Source organism: Anser anser (genome assembly GCF_964211835.1).
Source record: "Anser anser genome assembly, chromosome: 11".
Lineage (NCBI taxonomy): Eukaryota > Metazoa > Chordata > Aves > Anseriformes > Anatidae > Anser > Anser anser.
The window spans coordinates 13,868,162-13,884,570 of NC_139732.1; the positions used below are offsets into that span (position 1 = coordinate 13,868,162).

At 43.1% G+C, this 16,409-nt stretch overlaps 1 protein-coding gene across 1 annotated transcript in view; it reads right to left on the reverse strand.

Moving 5' to 3' along the window:
* Window positions 1-16,409, reverse strand: part of LOC310879852 (uncharacterized protein) — a 216,968-nt gene that overhangs the window by 17,387 nt on the left and 183,172 nt on the right. The window lies entirely within an intron of this gene.

The window sequence follows — 16,409 nt, forward strand, 5'->3', positions numbered from 1 at the left end:
GAAACCTCACCCTACCATTTGTATCCCTGCTTAGACTAAGATAAAAAATTGTGGAGAAAAATGTCACCATTGTATCTTAATTCTTTTCTTTCAATGTACGCTCTTCTATCATAGTTATTGAAAATCCATAGAGCAAAATGCAAGCAAAGTGAGCTAATACCAACCGGGATGAGGCTGCCCTGGAGGATCCTTCCTCTGGCTGCCTAAGCCTCTGTCAAACTCTTCCCCTTCCCAGACATCCCTCCTCTGTCTGTCCGGCCGGACAGCCCGGAGCAGGGTGGCTTTGCAGGCCGCCAGGAGGTTAACAAACCCCGTCCCTGGCAGGCGAAGCTGGAACTGCAGCAGAGTCACCGATGCTTGAGAGAGAAGAGTGTGCCAGCTTTCCTGTGTTTATTGAGGGCGTTCCAGCGTGGCCAGGTCTGCTGAGCCCAGCTGTATTAATATCACACAGGGAGAGGGGAAGCTGTTGAAGTTGCCAGGACCAAAGCCATGGAGGAATGTAATGGGGCAGTGCCAGTTCCTTCAGATCCCACGTGGACCTTGTTATCCATCCACTGGAGGCAGCAGAGCATCTGCGTCCCAGAGTAGCGAATGTGCGCTGGCTGCACGGAGCCCGTCTGCACCTTGGATGGGCACCGCATGGTCACAGCCCCGCTCCTCCTGACCCAGAGAGAGGATTTAAAACAGAAGAAACAACCTAAGAGGAATCGATCGCTATTGAACGAGGATGGGAAGACAAAGTTTGAAAAGAATTAACATTTCTAAGGCATTTCTAAAGGAATGCCCTTGGACTGCTGGTAGGGAATTAGAAAGGACTTTAAAAAAGGCAGGGGTTGGGGAGAAGCCCTCTTCTCTGGGATTGATTTTTAAAACTTGGCAGATTTAAGAAGCCTTTCAGTAACATTTTGCGGATCGATGCTAATTTGATGCATCGGAGCTCAGCACTGTGCCAATTCACTGTCAAACTGATATTAACTAGGCACTTTTCTGAGCATGTTTATAGCTCAAGGTCCATTAAATATGCAGACCTGACAATTATCGCACCTCCCTTAAAATACTTAATTTGAAATGTATATCACAGCATGCATAGATGGTCTTTCACTCTTAATCAGAACAGAGCCTCGCTCCCCGGCAGCTGCGCGTCCTTACCCTGGAGAAGGGACCGGAGGCTGTGCCCAGGCTTAAGACACGCAGCGGCCAGTGCGGCCGGATGCTGCACTCAGTGCTGCCGATGGGCAGCAAGGCCATGATGAAATCTCCTAGGGGCTGATCTTACATCCCCCATCTCTACAAGAAGCAACCTCCTGAAAGTCAGTTAATTTAAGTAAACGACACTCATTGAGCTAGCAGTAACTATTTGCATTGGGAAAGGCTGCAGGATCAGTTACATAAACTTTCAGAGTGGCATTTGAACTCGAATGCCTTGTGATCTGACATCCAGGTATAGCTGGGAGCTAAATAAGAGTTGCTTTGTTTTTAAATAATTGCTAATTTGAGCCAAAGATGCAAGAGAAGCTGGTATTTAAATTGGGGTCCCTTTTAATTCCATTAAAACCCTCACAGAAATGGTTCGAGAAATGTTGGTAACTCTTTCTGCTCAGTGTGACTCTCAAATGCAAAACTCGTCCCTTCTGAGTTTGGAGAACCAAAGCAGCAGTCAACTAGTAATGCGCATATATGGATGACTAAGTTTAGGCAGCCACATTTGAATATTTGATTTAATATGCCTTCGATTTTATATCCTGAAATGAGTACACTACTTAACTCAAAGATCAATTAATTTTTGTTGCTTTTAAGTTCTTTAATGGAAGACGTAACATAAATAATTATTTAATAGACGTTAAAAGTTTTTTTGCATGACCTGCCTGATCTGCTTAAAGCATATAAATCAGTCTGAGCTGAATCAGTAAAATAATTTCAGAAATTTGAAAGCTGCATCGGAAGTTGGACTAGTGCATAAGAAGGAATAAAAACATTGCTCTTTCATTCGGCAAAAAAACAAAGCCAAAAAAAAAGAACACCAAAAAATCCTACAGATCTTCAGTTTCCAAAGGTTTGGACATCTCGTTTCTCAGGAATTACAAAATTCATTTGTGAAAAGAGCTGTGAGATAAAGGAAGAAAGTGTAAAAGTATCATCATGGTCAATAAAAGATATGAATCTGTGGGCACATATAGGGGCAGATGCTATGAACCTCCTCTTCGTGGTGTAGCTCAGAATAGTAGTTATTTTCTTCATTTTAGCAGATGCCAAAGACTCAGAGAAACAAGTGCTTACAGAAGGCAGCCCTTGTTTCTCATGGCAGAAATGTATTTGCTTGGTTTCTCCTGTAAGAGAAGTGATAGTCCTGTCCTAATCTGCAGTGACTGAAACCTGTTCATTTGGAGGTTATCAAAGGACTGGGATGGGGGTGACAGAGCATGACCAAATACTATTTCATTTATGTGTCTCCCACTGCAGGGCTTACTCCATCCGACACAGACTTCAACATCTGCCAGTTGTAGGGAGAGTTTGTTCCCTGCCATCTCTACAGTGTTTTACAAAGGCTTCTATTCTTTATTCCAGCTTTCCCCAAGGGTATACTTCATCACACTTGCTTCTAAAGAAAAAAAAAAAAAGGCAAAAAACCTACACACAACACCACTTTCACCACTTTCCATCTACAAAAGCTAGTTTGTTACTTTTCTGGCTTTTCTTCACAACAGCTACTTAGATCAGCCACAGCACACGGCTAGCCTTTCTTGCTAACTGTGTGTCCCCTGTTCACAAAGTCCTGGGACGGTCCTTGAAAGAACCAGTTGCAATTCCCTAGTAGGATGGTTCTCATCGACTTCTGAGCTACAGAGATCAAATTGAGGAAGCTGCTGCCCACTCAGGGATTACTCTCTCCTGCCTTTACTCAGCCCTGCCCAAGCTCTCACGTCTCCACTGCTTGCTATCACCCAGTGCGGTGCCATCGCAGCCAGGGCAGCTCCTCCAGCACTTGATGTCGGTGCTTTTCCCTCACAGATGAGGGGGAAAATGCTTTCCAGCTGCCCCTTCTCCCCCAGGGACTGACGACAATATCATTTCACATCTTGAAACACAGGTCTTGGAGTTAGTGGTGCAACAGCTAGACGCAGAGGTTTTATGGTTATGATACAGAACACTTAGAGGGATTTTTTTTTCAACATCTTAAATCTAAAGTAACTTTCCCATCTTTAAAATAATTATTTCACCTGTTCCTCAAAAAAAAGATTTTTTAGTGCTTTGGCATACACAGGCCGTGTTGTTCTGTTTACACTGCCACCCGTGGAGGACCCAGCCCAGCACCACAGCGTTCAGTACCACTTGTCCCCGTAGCGTAATGGGAGCCACTGCCCTAAGAGCTTGCAGCTTGTCAAGTTCTTCTAACCCTGCACCTTATACGTGGGTCTCCAGCACTGATGGCAGTCTGGAAGTACCATCTACAGCCAAGACATCACTGCACTTAACGGCATTGTGTTGTTCTAACTACGTCACCGTTAACCTTCAGCGCAGCGTTTTTAATTCAGGATACCAGAGGCAGCTCATTTAGCCTCTGGATTACATCGAGAGAAGTCTGAATTTCGGTTAATGTCAAGAGTTTATCTGAAGTCTCTTATAACATCTGCACGTTGCTAGCATAGAAATCCATCTGGTTTTCATAAATATTTGATAGGGCTGTATCATCCTCCTCATCATCATCATTTTGGGCTCCCCCTCCCCCATGCAATCACAATCTGCCTCAGAGTCATCACGGAAAGTCGGCTGGCGATCCTATAACAAACCCCATTCAAATTCTCTCTGAAAGGGAGCTAAGGCTTCACCCTGCTGCTCAAAGAATGATATGCTAAATGCAAGCTTCCCAGGGGCTTGGCTGCAGCCCAGCGCTTTGTGATTTCTGGTTCTCCTTCCTGATGTGGGCTGTGACCTTGGGACCTAACTCCGGGCAGATCGCTGGAGTTCACCCGGCCTCCTGCACTCGCTGTAAAAATGCAGCTCTGAGCCCTGCTGCCTCGTCCTGCTCATCACAGCACGGGCAGCTGCCGGCAGCTGTGCCCAGCTGGGAGCCGCGCTGCAGCGTGCAGGCGGGTGGGCAGCAGGTAGCAGCGCCAGGGCTCACGTCCCCTTCTGCCGCTGCAAGCACGTCACCGAGCGGTGTTGTTAAGTGGCAGAAGTTATTAGCTAACTTCCAAGCATGAAAACGCATTTGCAGAAGAGGTTTAAATTACGTTAGCCAAAGGCATTTTCTGTGGACACAGCCAGAAAATGGCTATAATTGGAGATCTCCAAATAGCTGTTGTGCCCTTTGTATTTACATGGGAAAAATAACTTGACAGATTATATTAACATGAGAGGTGTTTTTTTAAAGTTTTAACATTAGTACTCATTTATAGTACACTGTGGGTGTCTAGGATGCTTTACTGACAAACGCGCGTTCATGGCCAGAGGAGCTGATAACCTAAGATTGTAACATGACATTTTTAACAGAAAAATTGTGTAATTGAGAGGAGTTATTGCCCCTTGAAGATTACATTCATTATAGACTGTAAGAGAGATATGTCTTTAGAATGACTGCACTTCCCTTCAGTTACACAGCTATTTAGAAATACGATTGTTTGAGCTTATGTACCTAACTGCAGGTTGTTATAGCCAAGTTATTCAATGAAAGCAACTTTGGGAAAGGTCTAACAGACACAGGCTGCTTTTTTGTGCCTTTATTCGTTCCAGATTTTTCAAGGACATACCTTCTGGAAATGCTTGTACCTTCCTATCTAGGTTCCTTAGGACAGAGAATACTTTGAAAAAGAGGGACTTCTAAAATTATTTTACAAGTCTTTTAGATTTGTTACTTCACCAGTAATTATCAGTGATTTTTCAGCACAGCAAGCGATACAGAATTAGCTTTAAAACCAAAGAAAAGCAGAACTTGTCACTGTTTCTGGTCTTCAAAGTATTATACCTGATATTTTTAGTGATTGGCATTACCGTGAAGGGATCTCCTCTGTAATGCAGCCCTACCCCTTACTTTACATAGATCCTTTTAGAAATGTTTTTTCTACTATCTGTTGTGAAGACGTGAGAGAATCATTACATTAAGTAGTTCTTTGTAAACAAGAAACCAATGAAACCAAGAAGCTCCCTCTGCAAGATGCTTGTCACTAAGATACCACTGGCAAAACACTCATCAGCTGCCTGGATTAGTCTTAAAAGTGGTGATCCTCCACTGGAGGACATCAGTGTAGACTCATCAGGCTTTTTGGTTTCACTAAGAACAAATCTAAAATTAAACTCTTAAAACTGTACAAAATTGTTTTGGATCCAGTGCTGCTGCTACACTGCTGCTTCTGTACCAGCATTAAAGGTGCAGCACACATGAGAAACACCTTTCTCTATGTGCTGGAGAAGTAACAGCCTGTCTCAGACCTGGCCAACCCCATCCCCTCAACATTTCTAGGGCAAAGAAGTAGCGAGGAGCGCTGGCACGGTGGGGACCCACAACTGCAGTTGACAGGGCCCTGCCTGCTCCTTCCTTCCAGGAAAGACCTTCTCTTCAGAAAGCAAACCTCTAGCTACTCATCCCTATGTGACTTGGAGACCTCCTCTGATAGCCCTTCACATCGGCAGCCTCGTTGCTGGCCTTGCCTTACTAACAGCTGCTCCTTCTGCCTGCTGTTCTCCTGACATCGCTGCTGGCAGGACAGAAAGCAGACCTCCGGAAGGGGGCACGACCTGGGTTCATCCACACCTGGATGTGAGGATATCCACGTGCCCAGGACAGATAACAACACACACAGGTGAGCACAGCAGAGGAAGCAGCAGCTCTAGCTCAGAGACGTCTCTGCCTTGGAATTCCACCTAGTGCTACGTGGCATTAGTGGAGCAGAGACCGCACAACCAAGAGGCACTCCTGCGATCTGATCTGGCTCTTGTGCATGTGATTAAAGCCTCCACCTCTTATTTTTTTTTATTTTTTTCCTCCCAGTGATATGCCATCTAGCTGTTGCACAAAGCTGGCAGCTATGCTACGCTGGACATTCTCCCTGTCCAGCTATTAAACTGCCCTGTCGCTTTCTTTTGTCAGGGCTTCTTTTTCCCCCCTAATATCTCACCTAAACTTTTTCTTTCTTAGCTTCAGGCCATTGCTCCCTGGCCTACAATTTTCTCAGACTGTGAATAATTCCCTCCCTTCGTTCCTATTGTTACCTTGAAGGTATTTATAGACTGTGATCATGTTCCCCTTGAGCCTTCTCTTTCACTAGACTCTGAATTTAGCTTTCTCAGCCTCTTCACATGCTATACTCTCTAATCCATGTATCATTGCCCTCCTTTGTTTTCATCATCTTCTTTTGAAGGTTGGTAACTAGAAATACACAGCATCATGGCTTTGCACAGCCATTACTTATATGGATTTACATGCAGTTCCCCCAGTTATCTATATCATCTTACCCAGAGGCACTGTTTTTGTTTATATTGGTTTATTTTATGAAATCTCTCTCTTCTCTCCAAATTTAATTTGGCAAATGAAAATATACTGAATAACTCTCGATTCTGCTGCCAAGGTATAAACAGAAGAAAGCAAGGCTAAAGAACGTATCTGACAGCAAAAACTCCTAGGGTCAACTTCTGTTTGAGGCAAAAACCTTGCAAGAGTTAGGTGCAGCCTTCTGCGTAGGTGAGCTGCTCACCTGGGAGGAAGAGCTATCCGTGGGCCTGTGCCTGTGCCTACTGCAAGGGCCTCCCTCTCTGCCATGCTGGAAAGTAAAGTTAGCTACCCAGCCCAAACCATTCAGTTTTCTCCATTTAGCATGGCTCTCTCAGTTTTATTGCTGAAATAAGAGTTTCTGACTTATGGAAAACTCTAATTTAATTTCATTTAAGATTTAAATCCTTACTTTTAAAACTTGTCATGGAATACAAAATTCTTGGGAAGGAAATTTAGTTTTGGGAAAGGAGAAACGCTTCGTCTTGAGGTTTTTGATCTGCCCTCTGGTCTGGTGGCACTGCCAGATCCGCCCTTGTGACCCCTCGAGCTGAGCCCACCCAGCTCGGGGCTGGGCCCGCCTGCCCCATGCAGTGCCCAGCAAACCCCACTGCTCAGCAGGCTGCTGTGGTTCATGAAGTGGGACTCTCTCTCTTCACCTTACTGCCTTTTTTTTTTTCCTCCTCCAAACATTCATAACAGATCTAGCAACGAGAAACATACAAAGCAAAAAGCCTCAGGAAAAGGTTGTATCACATTGTGGGAAAGGAGACCAGAGCTGGGAATGAGAGCTTTGTATGGGGAAAGAGTTACAGCTTCCCCAGACAAAGAGGAAGGATGAGGAAGGGAGAAGTCTGAACATAAATTTGTGAAGTTAGGCCACAGTAAGATTTCTAAGAAAATCAAAGTACTGGAAGATAGAAAAAACCTTCTAAATTGTAGCATGGGTCCCTTTGTGCATGTGCCCAGATTAGATTTCTGCACATCTCCCGTTCACTCTGATGGCTGCGTGGAACCTGACAGTAATGATGTCCCCTGTAGGACAGAATAATCTATCATGCTAACCAGTGCTCTCCAGCTCTCCCCTGTACTTCTCCATCACTCTATCAGCCCTCTCTTTTTACTTAACTCTCTGTTGTTTGAAACAAAGCTGACTTTCCATCCTGGGCTTCTGTTAGATTGCATCTAGGGTCTTAGTTCTGAAAATTTATGAGGAAATAAATACTTTTATTAATAATAACATTTAAAATAACTAATTCTTAGTTCTAAGTTTATTGGGAAAAAAACCTCTAATAACTACTAACAGCAATGAGTAGCAATGGCAGCAATGACTACCAACGTTTAGGACACGTCAAGCTTTCCAAAAGATCTTCCATCATCACACTATACAAATATTTACTCTTAGCAGTACAACCAATTTTACTACCACTTCACCCGCCCCATCAGAGCCACGGCTGACTTCATACAACAATATGAAATGGACTAACATCTGCAGGGCTCGTTCATGTGAGAATCGAACTACCTGAATAATTCATTGCTCTGCTCCGTGGTTGATCCAAAACTAGTGGGGGGAAGAATTGCTTCAGGTGTGTCCCAAAACCAAATGAGTTTTTCACTTTACTCACTGAAACAGAAGTCTTCAGAATTTAAAATAATTTCTGATAAACTTTTTTTTTAATGATCAAAAAGAATTTTTAAGCTTAGAGTAATTCGTAAGATATTTAGTGAATTGTCACCCTCATTTAAAAAAATAGTTTACAAAAATGTTGTAAATGAAAGATTTCAGTAAGGTTTAAGTAGGAATTCTAAGAAGCTATAATCTCCTGCCTCTCAGATAATCTGTGTTTTTAATGGAGGCCAAAATGCACTCTGGAAATTGACTGCTGCTTCTGTCTGTTAGTTAATTATTAAATTCTAAATGTTTGAAATATGCATTGTAAGATGACTTTATTTTAATTTTCCCAGCAGACGCATTGACAACTCCTGGATGATACTGCACTGAACTGTCCTCTTTAATGACATTTTCTTTTTAATAATCATTGATCCACACAAATTTGTCAGTTCCTAAATAGGAGCTCATCACTCACGTTGCTTGTGAGAGCTCTGTCAGGGGCTGAACGTGGCACAGAAGATCTCCAACTACGAAAGCCTGCCATGTAATCACGTAATACCTTGGATTTGATTTGGATCCTAATTTTCTGTGGCTGTTCTAAATACAACAGCGTACCAATATGCCTCTGCTTTTTGTCCCTGTATACTGACAGTGTTAAGAGAGGGAAGATAAATCCTGTGATGAAACATCAGCAAAATAAACTCTCTTGGAAAGCACTATTTCCTGTCTGTCCCTAAGAGCAAGAACCTCTTATCCCTGTCTTCACCCTAAATATCACCGTTTTCTCAAGTTATCGGTTAACTGATTAGCCAGCCCAGCCCCTTTCTCCATGCACAAGGAACACGAAGGTCTTGGTCACCCTGCAGCAGAGGACGGGGCTGGCTTCCCCTGGCGGCAGGAGCAGGCCCGGGGGCCAGGCGGGCAGCGTGCCCTGCTCCCAGCAGCTGGCTGGGCTTCATGCTCACCAAGCTGGGCTCTGCCGCACCGACAGCCGGGTGGGAGAGCGGGCAGGGAGAGTGCGAGGAGCCCCCCATGATGAGGCACCGATCAATTAGTTCTGCTTTTCCTGATCCCCTACTAATGGATGGTGCTGGCAGAGTCAGCCCCGTATCCCCTTCCAGACACCACAGACTTCAAAACATACAAACTGATGTCTGGCAAAGACAGCACAAGGTGTGACTACGAAAGGCAAGAAAAGAGGGGTGGGACTGTCCAGAGAGACAAAGCGGGGGAAAAAAAAGGCATGCAAGGGAAAGGTGCAAGCTTGAGAGCGAGAGCTGAGGACTTGAAGGCAGGAGTGAGAAGGAGCCAGACGAGCTGAACAGAGAGCTGCTATCCCTGCCCCAAGGAACTGGTGCAATGGAGCACAGGAGGCTGCCCAGCCACAAAAGGCTGCTTTCAAAGAGACCTAGGAGGCCAGAGGAGCAGGGAAGGCATATGCAGATGATGAATACAGGCACAAACTTGGGGATGGAACATAATTTTGGTGACTTGCAGCACTTCCTGTGGCAGCGTGTCTTACTGAGTCTCCCATAGCCTGGGCCTTGCATCAGTGAAAGCATGACAAAGCCTTGTGGTTTTTTGTTTGTTTTGTTTTTACTGCCCTAGGTGTTGTTCTAGTCATCTTGAATGTTGCAAAAGCAAACACCTGCTTGAAATTAAATTGTAACCTGTGGCATAAAAGCACATGTGAAGCCATGAAAAGCCATTGCTAACATTGCAAAGTGATGTCCTGGAGGGTCTGGTGCGAAGGAGCAACTGCATCTTCCAGCTGCTGTGCAGAGCCCTGCGGGACATAACCCTCTGCCCCTTTCTCTCCTCCTCTCTGCCCTTCTTTACAACTACAGAGAGAAACAGAGATCAATATTGTATTGTGACTTCTTTCTTGAGTCCCATAGGAAAAAAAAGTTAGGGAAGAAAGTCCTTTCCCAGAGAATCCCCTGGTTCAGGGGAGAAAATCCAGAAGATCCTTCAGGATCCAGCCAAGACCACTGCAGTATTTATTCCTTTTCCTGTGACTCACAACAACCTCCGCAGATTACCACCCCCCTAGGAAAGCACAGCTCGCAGACACACGATGCTCCACTTCCTCCTATTCCTTTCCTCACAGTCTCCCCTGAGCAGAAGGGTTTACAATCCTGCCCGCTTTTCATCTGGCAGACCGTACCCTGATCTCATTCTCTGCTGCAACACAAACAATAAGCCAGGAATCCTGGTGTGCTTTGTCTGGGTAATATTCCATTTCTCTGTCAGACTTTAGGTCAGGTGGCAATTTGGGGTGAGGTATCATCTGTAAAGACAACAAACACAAGAAACAATCTTTCTTCCAAGCAAAGGATAAACTAGATGGCACAAGTGATTTTCTCTGTCACTACTGCCTTTGTTTCTATAATGGAATAAAGTGCTGGACAAGGAGAAGGATTTAATGCTTTGACTGTCATGATGGATACTACCAAAAAGCCCAGCTTAATTCATCTCTGCGCTGCCCTATAAGGGGCAGTATGGTGTGCCCAGCAATTTAGTGGCATTTCTCTTCTGCGCACAGCTGATCTGCAGAGCACAGCGTGTTCCCCTTGGAGGATGTCAGGAACTGCAAAGATACGTGGCTTGGATGGCTAGGGGGTTGAGTATCTGGGCAAACTTAGAGGCTAATTTTGTCTTTTGTTCCTCATCTTTAGTCTTTGTCAGACATTTCAGGTCTACAATGAATTCCTAACACCCACATCCTGCCCATACGGCTCTGTGAGTGTTAAAGCCAGGAGAGCTCAGGGGAAACGCATGGGTTACAGCATTTCCTTTCAGTGCAAACCCAAGGACTGCCTCGAGCAGGTTCACGGGCTGTTCACTGCGGAGCTTAGGAAAGGACAAGAGCTGAACTCCTGATGCCAGCACAAAACTCCTCCAAACAGTCTGTTTTTATGATCCTCTTCATTATATGGTAAATATCTTACAGGCAATCTGTTGTTTTACTTCTCAAACGAGAATACAAGTCCAACCCTTACCAACAGCAAGCTACCAGCTCTCAGCCTCGTGTAGCTGCTTTTCCTAGGCAACTGAAGAAAAAAAACCAACAACTTCTGAGCAGGTTTAACAAAGGAAACCAAAGATAATTACATTTATGGTTCATAAATGTGAAGGTGACTTGTGGATGTTTATACTGCTCAGACAGAAATGTTGTTAAAGGGAACAAGATGTCATGATCTTATGGTATCCTATTTTTTTTTTCTGTGAAGCAAAACTCTGTAGTACCGGAGGGTGAATAGTTTTCTTCTGCTGTTAGCCCCTCAATTCTATTAAGAAATTCTTGAATATTATTTCCCTGCCTCTTCCCTCTTTTTATTCACCATAGAGAGGAATGCTTTGCTTAAACTCCATGGTAGTCAGGGAGTGTCTCTACTGACACTGGATCACATTGTCATTATGATTTAGGGTTTCACTGATCGTGCTTTATTATTTTCGTATTTTCCGAAAGGTTTTAACTCGCATTTTATGTGTTCGTTGAATTGTTTAAAGTGAAGGGGCTCTCAGTCTCCATTGCCATACTGAAAGGAAATAGAGGAGAGCTTGCTGTTATTACCATGCAAGCCAGACAGTCTGAACAGTGTCTTTTAGCCAGATGTAAATCCACAATTATAAATCACCATGGGAAGGCGAATGGCAATCACTGCATTTTGATTTACTGCCACAATACTTTTCATATAAATATACTGACCAGAATAGGGAATTGAGATGTATTTTCCATGTCTTTATGCAACAAAGAGCTCTCCTTAAAGCACCATTTATGCTAGAAGTCAAAAGAGTATCTCTGAGTAAAACTGCTCGCAGAAGAAACAAGAGATAGTGCCAGATTGATGCTCAGTAGAGGAATAAAAAATCTGCTGCATGGCACAACTACGTAGAGCTGTATAATTTCTCCAGATTAGGATGTACAGCATGTGTAGTTGTGTTCACATAAGGTATAAATAGTTCCCTCTGCTTTGAAGGGAAGGGCTGTCCTGGGAGTTAGGGGCAATCAGAGTTTTAGTTCCTACTTTTCCATAGACTTTCGTGGTATTTTCTGCAAGTCATTTAATTTCATTGCGCCTAAGTTTCTTCATCTGTAAAATAAATCCTTTGAATACAATTGGATCAGCTTCATACAGCAAATTACATCTGATGCTGAATCATGTCTTTTATCTCTCTATCTGTCTGCTTATTTTTATTGTGAGCTCCTCAGGGCAAAGACTATCACTTGAAGTCTCATATATAATAAAAGTGTCTTTAGCACCACAGAACCCCAGTCTCACGGACTAGAAGCTCACTGTAATAAAAAAACAAATGTGGCCAGCCACTCAAATTCAAATAATGTGTTCAAATCAAAGAAAATCTGTACTTAGGACCTTCTCTCATGAATACTCTGGTCCCCAAAACAGATATCCTGTTTAGGTGCATCCCTGGACAGATGTAAAACACTGGATACACTTTAGCCTTTGGCCAACTGGAAGCCTTAAAAAAGCTTTCTTGCCACAACAGAGTATTTACGAATAAAATAACAAAGACTGCAGGCTGGGCAGGGGGTACTCATCAGTTCAATGACCTTAACAAGGGACTGGAAGGGAGCATTAGTGTTCTCCAACCCCTGTTTTCAGTTTTAGGAAGAGGTTAGCTGGTCTGAACGTACCTGAGCTGGAGAAAATCTAAAAAGGGATTTTTATATTTGTATGGACACATGGAGAAGTTTCCAGAAGAGAGAGCTAAGAACACAAACAGGTCTGCCTGTTCTTAGAAGAGCCTAGACCAGGGCTACCAGCCAGGTTTTGCTGCATACCCACAGAGCATGAAAAGACCAAGAAAATTTAAAAATAAATTGTTTTCTTGGAAGACAGAAGGTAAAATTGTGCTCTTGCTGAAAATGTCATCTCCTGATAGAGAGACAGAATAGAGATACAACCTGAACAGATATTTGACAGGCATCTGGTCTGCTGAACAGTTTCAGAGCAGTTTGCTGTACTTCACCTGGTCTGAAATTGAAGAATAGCAAAAATTGATTTTTATTTTTTTTAATGGGTAGATTTGATAGCTCTGAGCATTAATTACAGATAAATGCAGAGGCTCATTAGGCTGTATAAACACTCTTGAGAGCGGTGGGAGGAGGTCCTGTGTTGTTGTTTTGAAATCAGTCCCTGAGCAAGAAGCTTATGCATGAACTGCAGACAAAACTTAAGTGCATCCCACCAGACTTTGGTTGCAAGTCCCAAGCTCAGAGTTGGGCCCTAATGATAGGTTCATGATGCATTGCTTGTTATTTTCCATACATATTAAACTCATTTTGTTCACAGAAGAGGTCTCTAGGGTCAGCAAACTCGTGATGTTCATTGCCCTTAATGGTAACACCTTATGTGGCAGTCATTCTGCATTTCTGCTTGCTGTGCCTGCATTTTAAAGAACATTATTTTCTACCAGAAAAACATTTCTGTTCTTGCAATCAGTGCTCGTTTTTGTAAATTAAGGAATGACTTGTGCCAAATTGTTCTCTTTTACTCTCTTCCAGGATTATCTGCAATGTAGCTTATGCTACTGTCTGTATATCTATTGCGTGCTTTACAAGAAAATGAAATCATTAAACACAACACAAATTACTAGCCCCCTTTCATAATCACACACTCCTAATTGGCACGTAAGCACTAAGATCACTGTAATACATGCAGTAAAATGTCTCCGACTTTTTTTTTCCTCCCAGGTTTAAAGGTCAACAAGAATATTTTTCTTTAATTTGACAGGCACACAAGAAATAATGCAAGACTCATTTATGGTCAGGTAATGCACAAAGAAATCTATAAATCAAGCTAAGGGGAATATTAGATCATGCTCATATCTGAACCCATCTGGCTTAGTTCACGAAAGAATCAATATGAGGCAGAGCGCTCAGTATTACTAGTGATTTATGCTCTTGCATCTAAGGGGAAAAACATTTGCAATTTTTAAGTCGCTTCATCTCCTCCTGAAACAATAGGATATGGAAAAGGAACTACAGTTAGCTATTACAACATATACATAGGTAAGTAATTTGATGACAACTTATAGCTGGAGGAGGATGGGTTCCTTCTTCCACTTAATGACTCAGCACTTTGACTTTTTTATTTTGTTTAGTATTCTGATTTTCCTCCCTCCAAGGTACTATTAGTATGGAGCTGCTAAGAAATAAACCTAGCCAGGTTTCCATGCCTTTGATTTTCGTAGATTAATTGCAATTCAGAGTTCTCAGGCACAGTACTGTTAGTCTAATGTATTGTAACCTACACAACATGCAGCTTTTCTTCATCGTCTTCTTTCAAATACTTTCACCAATAAACCCCACACCCAAAAAAATCATCATGACCAAATAGTAATCCTACCACATTAGACACATACGCTTTTGATCATTCTGTGAACATCCAGGATTTATATGCAAGCTTTCTATGTATATACTGCAACTCAACTAAATAAAATCTCCAGTTGGCCTTAAGTTCAGCCTCCCCAAGAGGCAAGATGAAAAGTGTCAGGCAGCGCTGCAGTTTGCTGTGTAACGCACAGGGCTGGGAGGCAGAGGGGGAACGAGAGATTTCACAAGGCAATTAGAGTATGAAAAACAGATACTGCAGCGATGGGTGCCATAAAGGCATCAGGGGAACTGGGACAAGTAAAACATCCATTTCAGCTACAGTGATTTGTTTTACATACAGCGCTAATATCCTTCATACAAACACTGAATGCAGCTTAATTTAAATCCAGAAAGGCATTTAGACTAAAGGGAGAGCCTGACATATTTTTCTCCCATCTAACGTGCACAAGTAGAATCAATAATTTTCCCAGTATATGTTGATAAATTATTACATCAGACATTATTGATCCAGCCAAAGAAGAAGGACGTCAAAATAATGGAAATCAGATGGTTGTGATTAGAAATGCTTGGGATATTCATTTGGAAACAGCTGATAACTAAAATGGTTCACAGGCTTTACAGTTATTGATTTAATAAATAGAATAAGCCCTGCTGATCCCAAACAAGGTTACTTGTATAGGTATTTCAGGGTGTTGCGCTACTTAAAGCCAGTCTATATGTCTTCTGTATGCGTGGGAATTATATTTTAGTTCACCACTCTGAAAACATTAATTTTAAACACGTGTTCCTTTCAGCCACAATTTTCTACTGCATTTTGCAGCTGAAGCTTAGACTTCATTCTAGTAGTAGGCTTAGTACTCTTTGAAGTATTCATCTAAAAGACTTTCACATGTTTGTGTCATTATTAATAATGAATATGTTCATTAATTTACACATGCTTTACAAACACTGGGCAGGATCCAAGAGCCTCCTGCGTGAGGAGCAATGCGCTGAGGTGATGCTATCGATTCTTTCTTGGGTATATCCTTTCAGCAGATAATAATACATCAGTGTTGCACCTTTCAACCCCAAAGATTCCAAAACATTTTCTGAACCAAAGAGAGCACTGTGCATGCTAGCAGAGATCACATCATCCCTCACAGGAAGGGAGGCACCTTTGAGGCACCGTACAGCAATATTCTGGCAACACAGAGAATTCAGGAGCTATGCAGGCAGGGCGCAGAGATTGCCATATCACTCACTATGCACAGTGGAGAGGAAAAAAAGAGATAGAGTATGATTTACCTGTAGGACATGGTGAGGATACAAATTCCACAGCTTTCTCTCCCTTTGTCTTCACACCACTGGAGCCTCTTCCATTTCAGAAGTCCCACTTATCTCTTTGTTTCTTCCCTCACTGGCTTTATGATCCCAAAACTATGCTTCAGACTGGGACTCAGTTTCCTTTTTGCAATCCTAGCCTTCTTCCTCCACGCTTCCACCTTGTCCCCAGCTGCCCCTTCTCCATAAAAATACTCCTGCATCACACACCCTCCAGCCAGCAGCCCTACACTTGCCCTTCCCATCTCCCCTGGGCTGAGCTGGCCCTTCTGCAGTGCACCTCACGAGTGCCAGATATGACCCCTTCCTGGCCCCTGGGCTACTATCTTTCTCTGAGCACCTCAGAAGTAAGTAAGAGGTACTAGCCACAGAAAGGCCACAACAAAGACAAGAAAGCAATGCCAGGCTCCTTGCAAAGGCTTTGAATACTTTTGATGAGAGTTATAGCTACCAGCTGGGGCTTGTAAGGACTGAGTGGACCCAGAATCTGTTTCACTTGTTCTCTCACAGACAGCGTTTTCAGCATCCTGGTACCCCCAGGAGCAGGCTGGAGCATTGCCCATATGAAGGGTAATTTAACTGAGTGTATAATGCAAGTATTATTGCCACAGTCCTGAATTATGAAAGAGAAG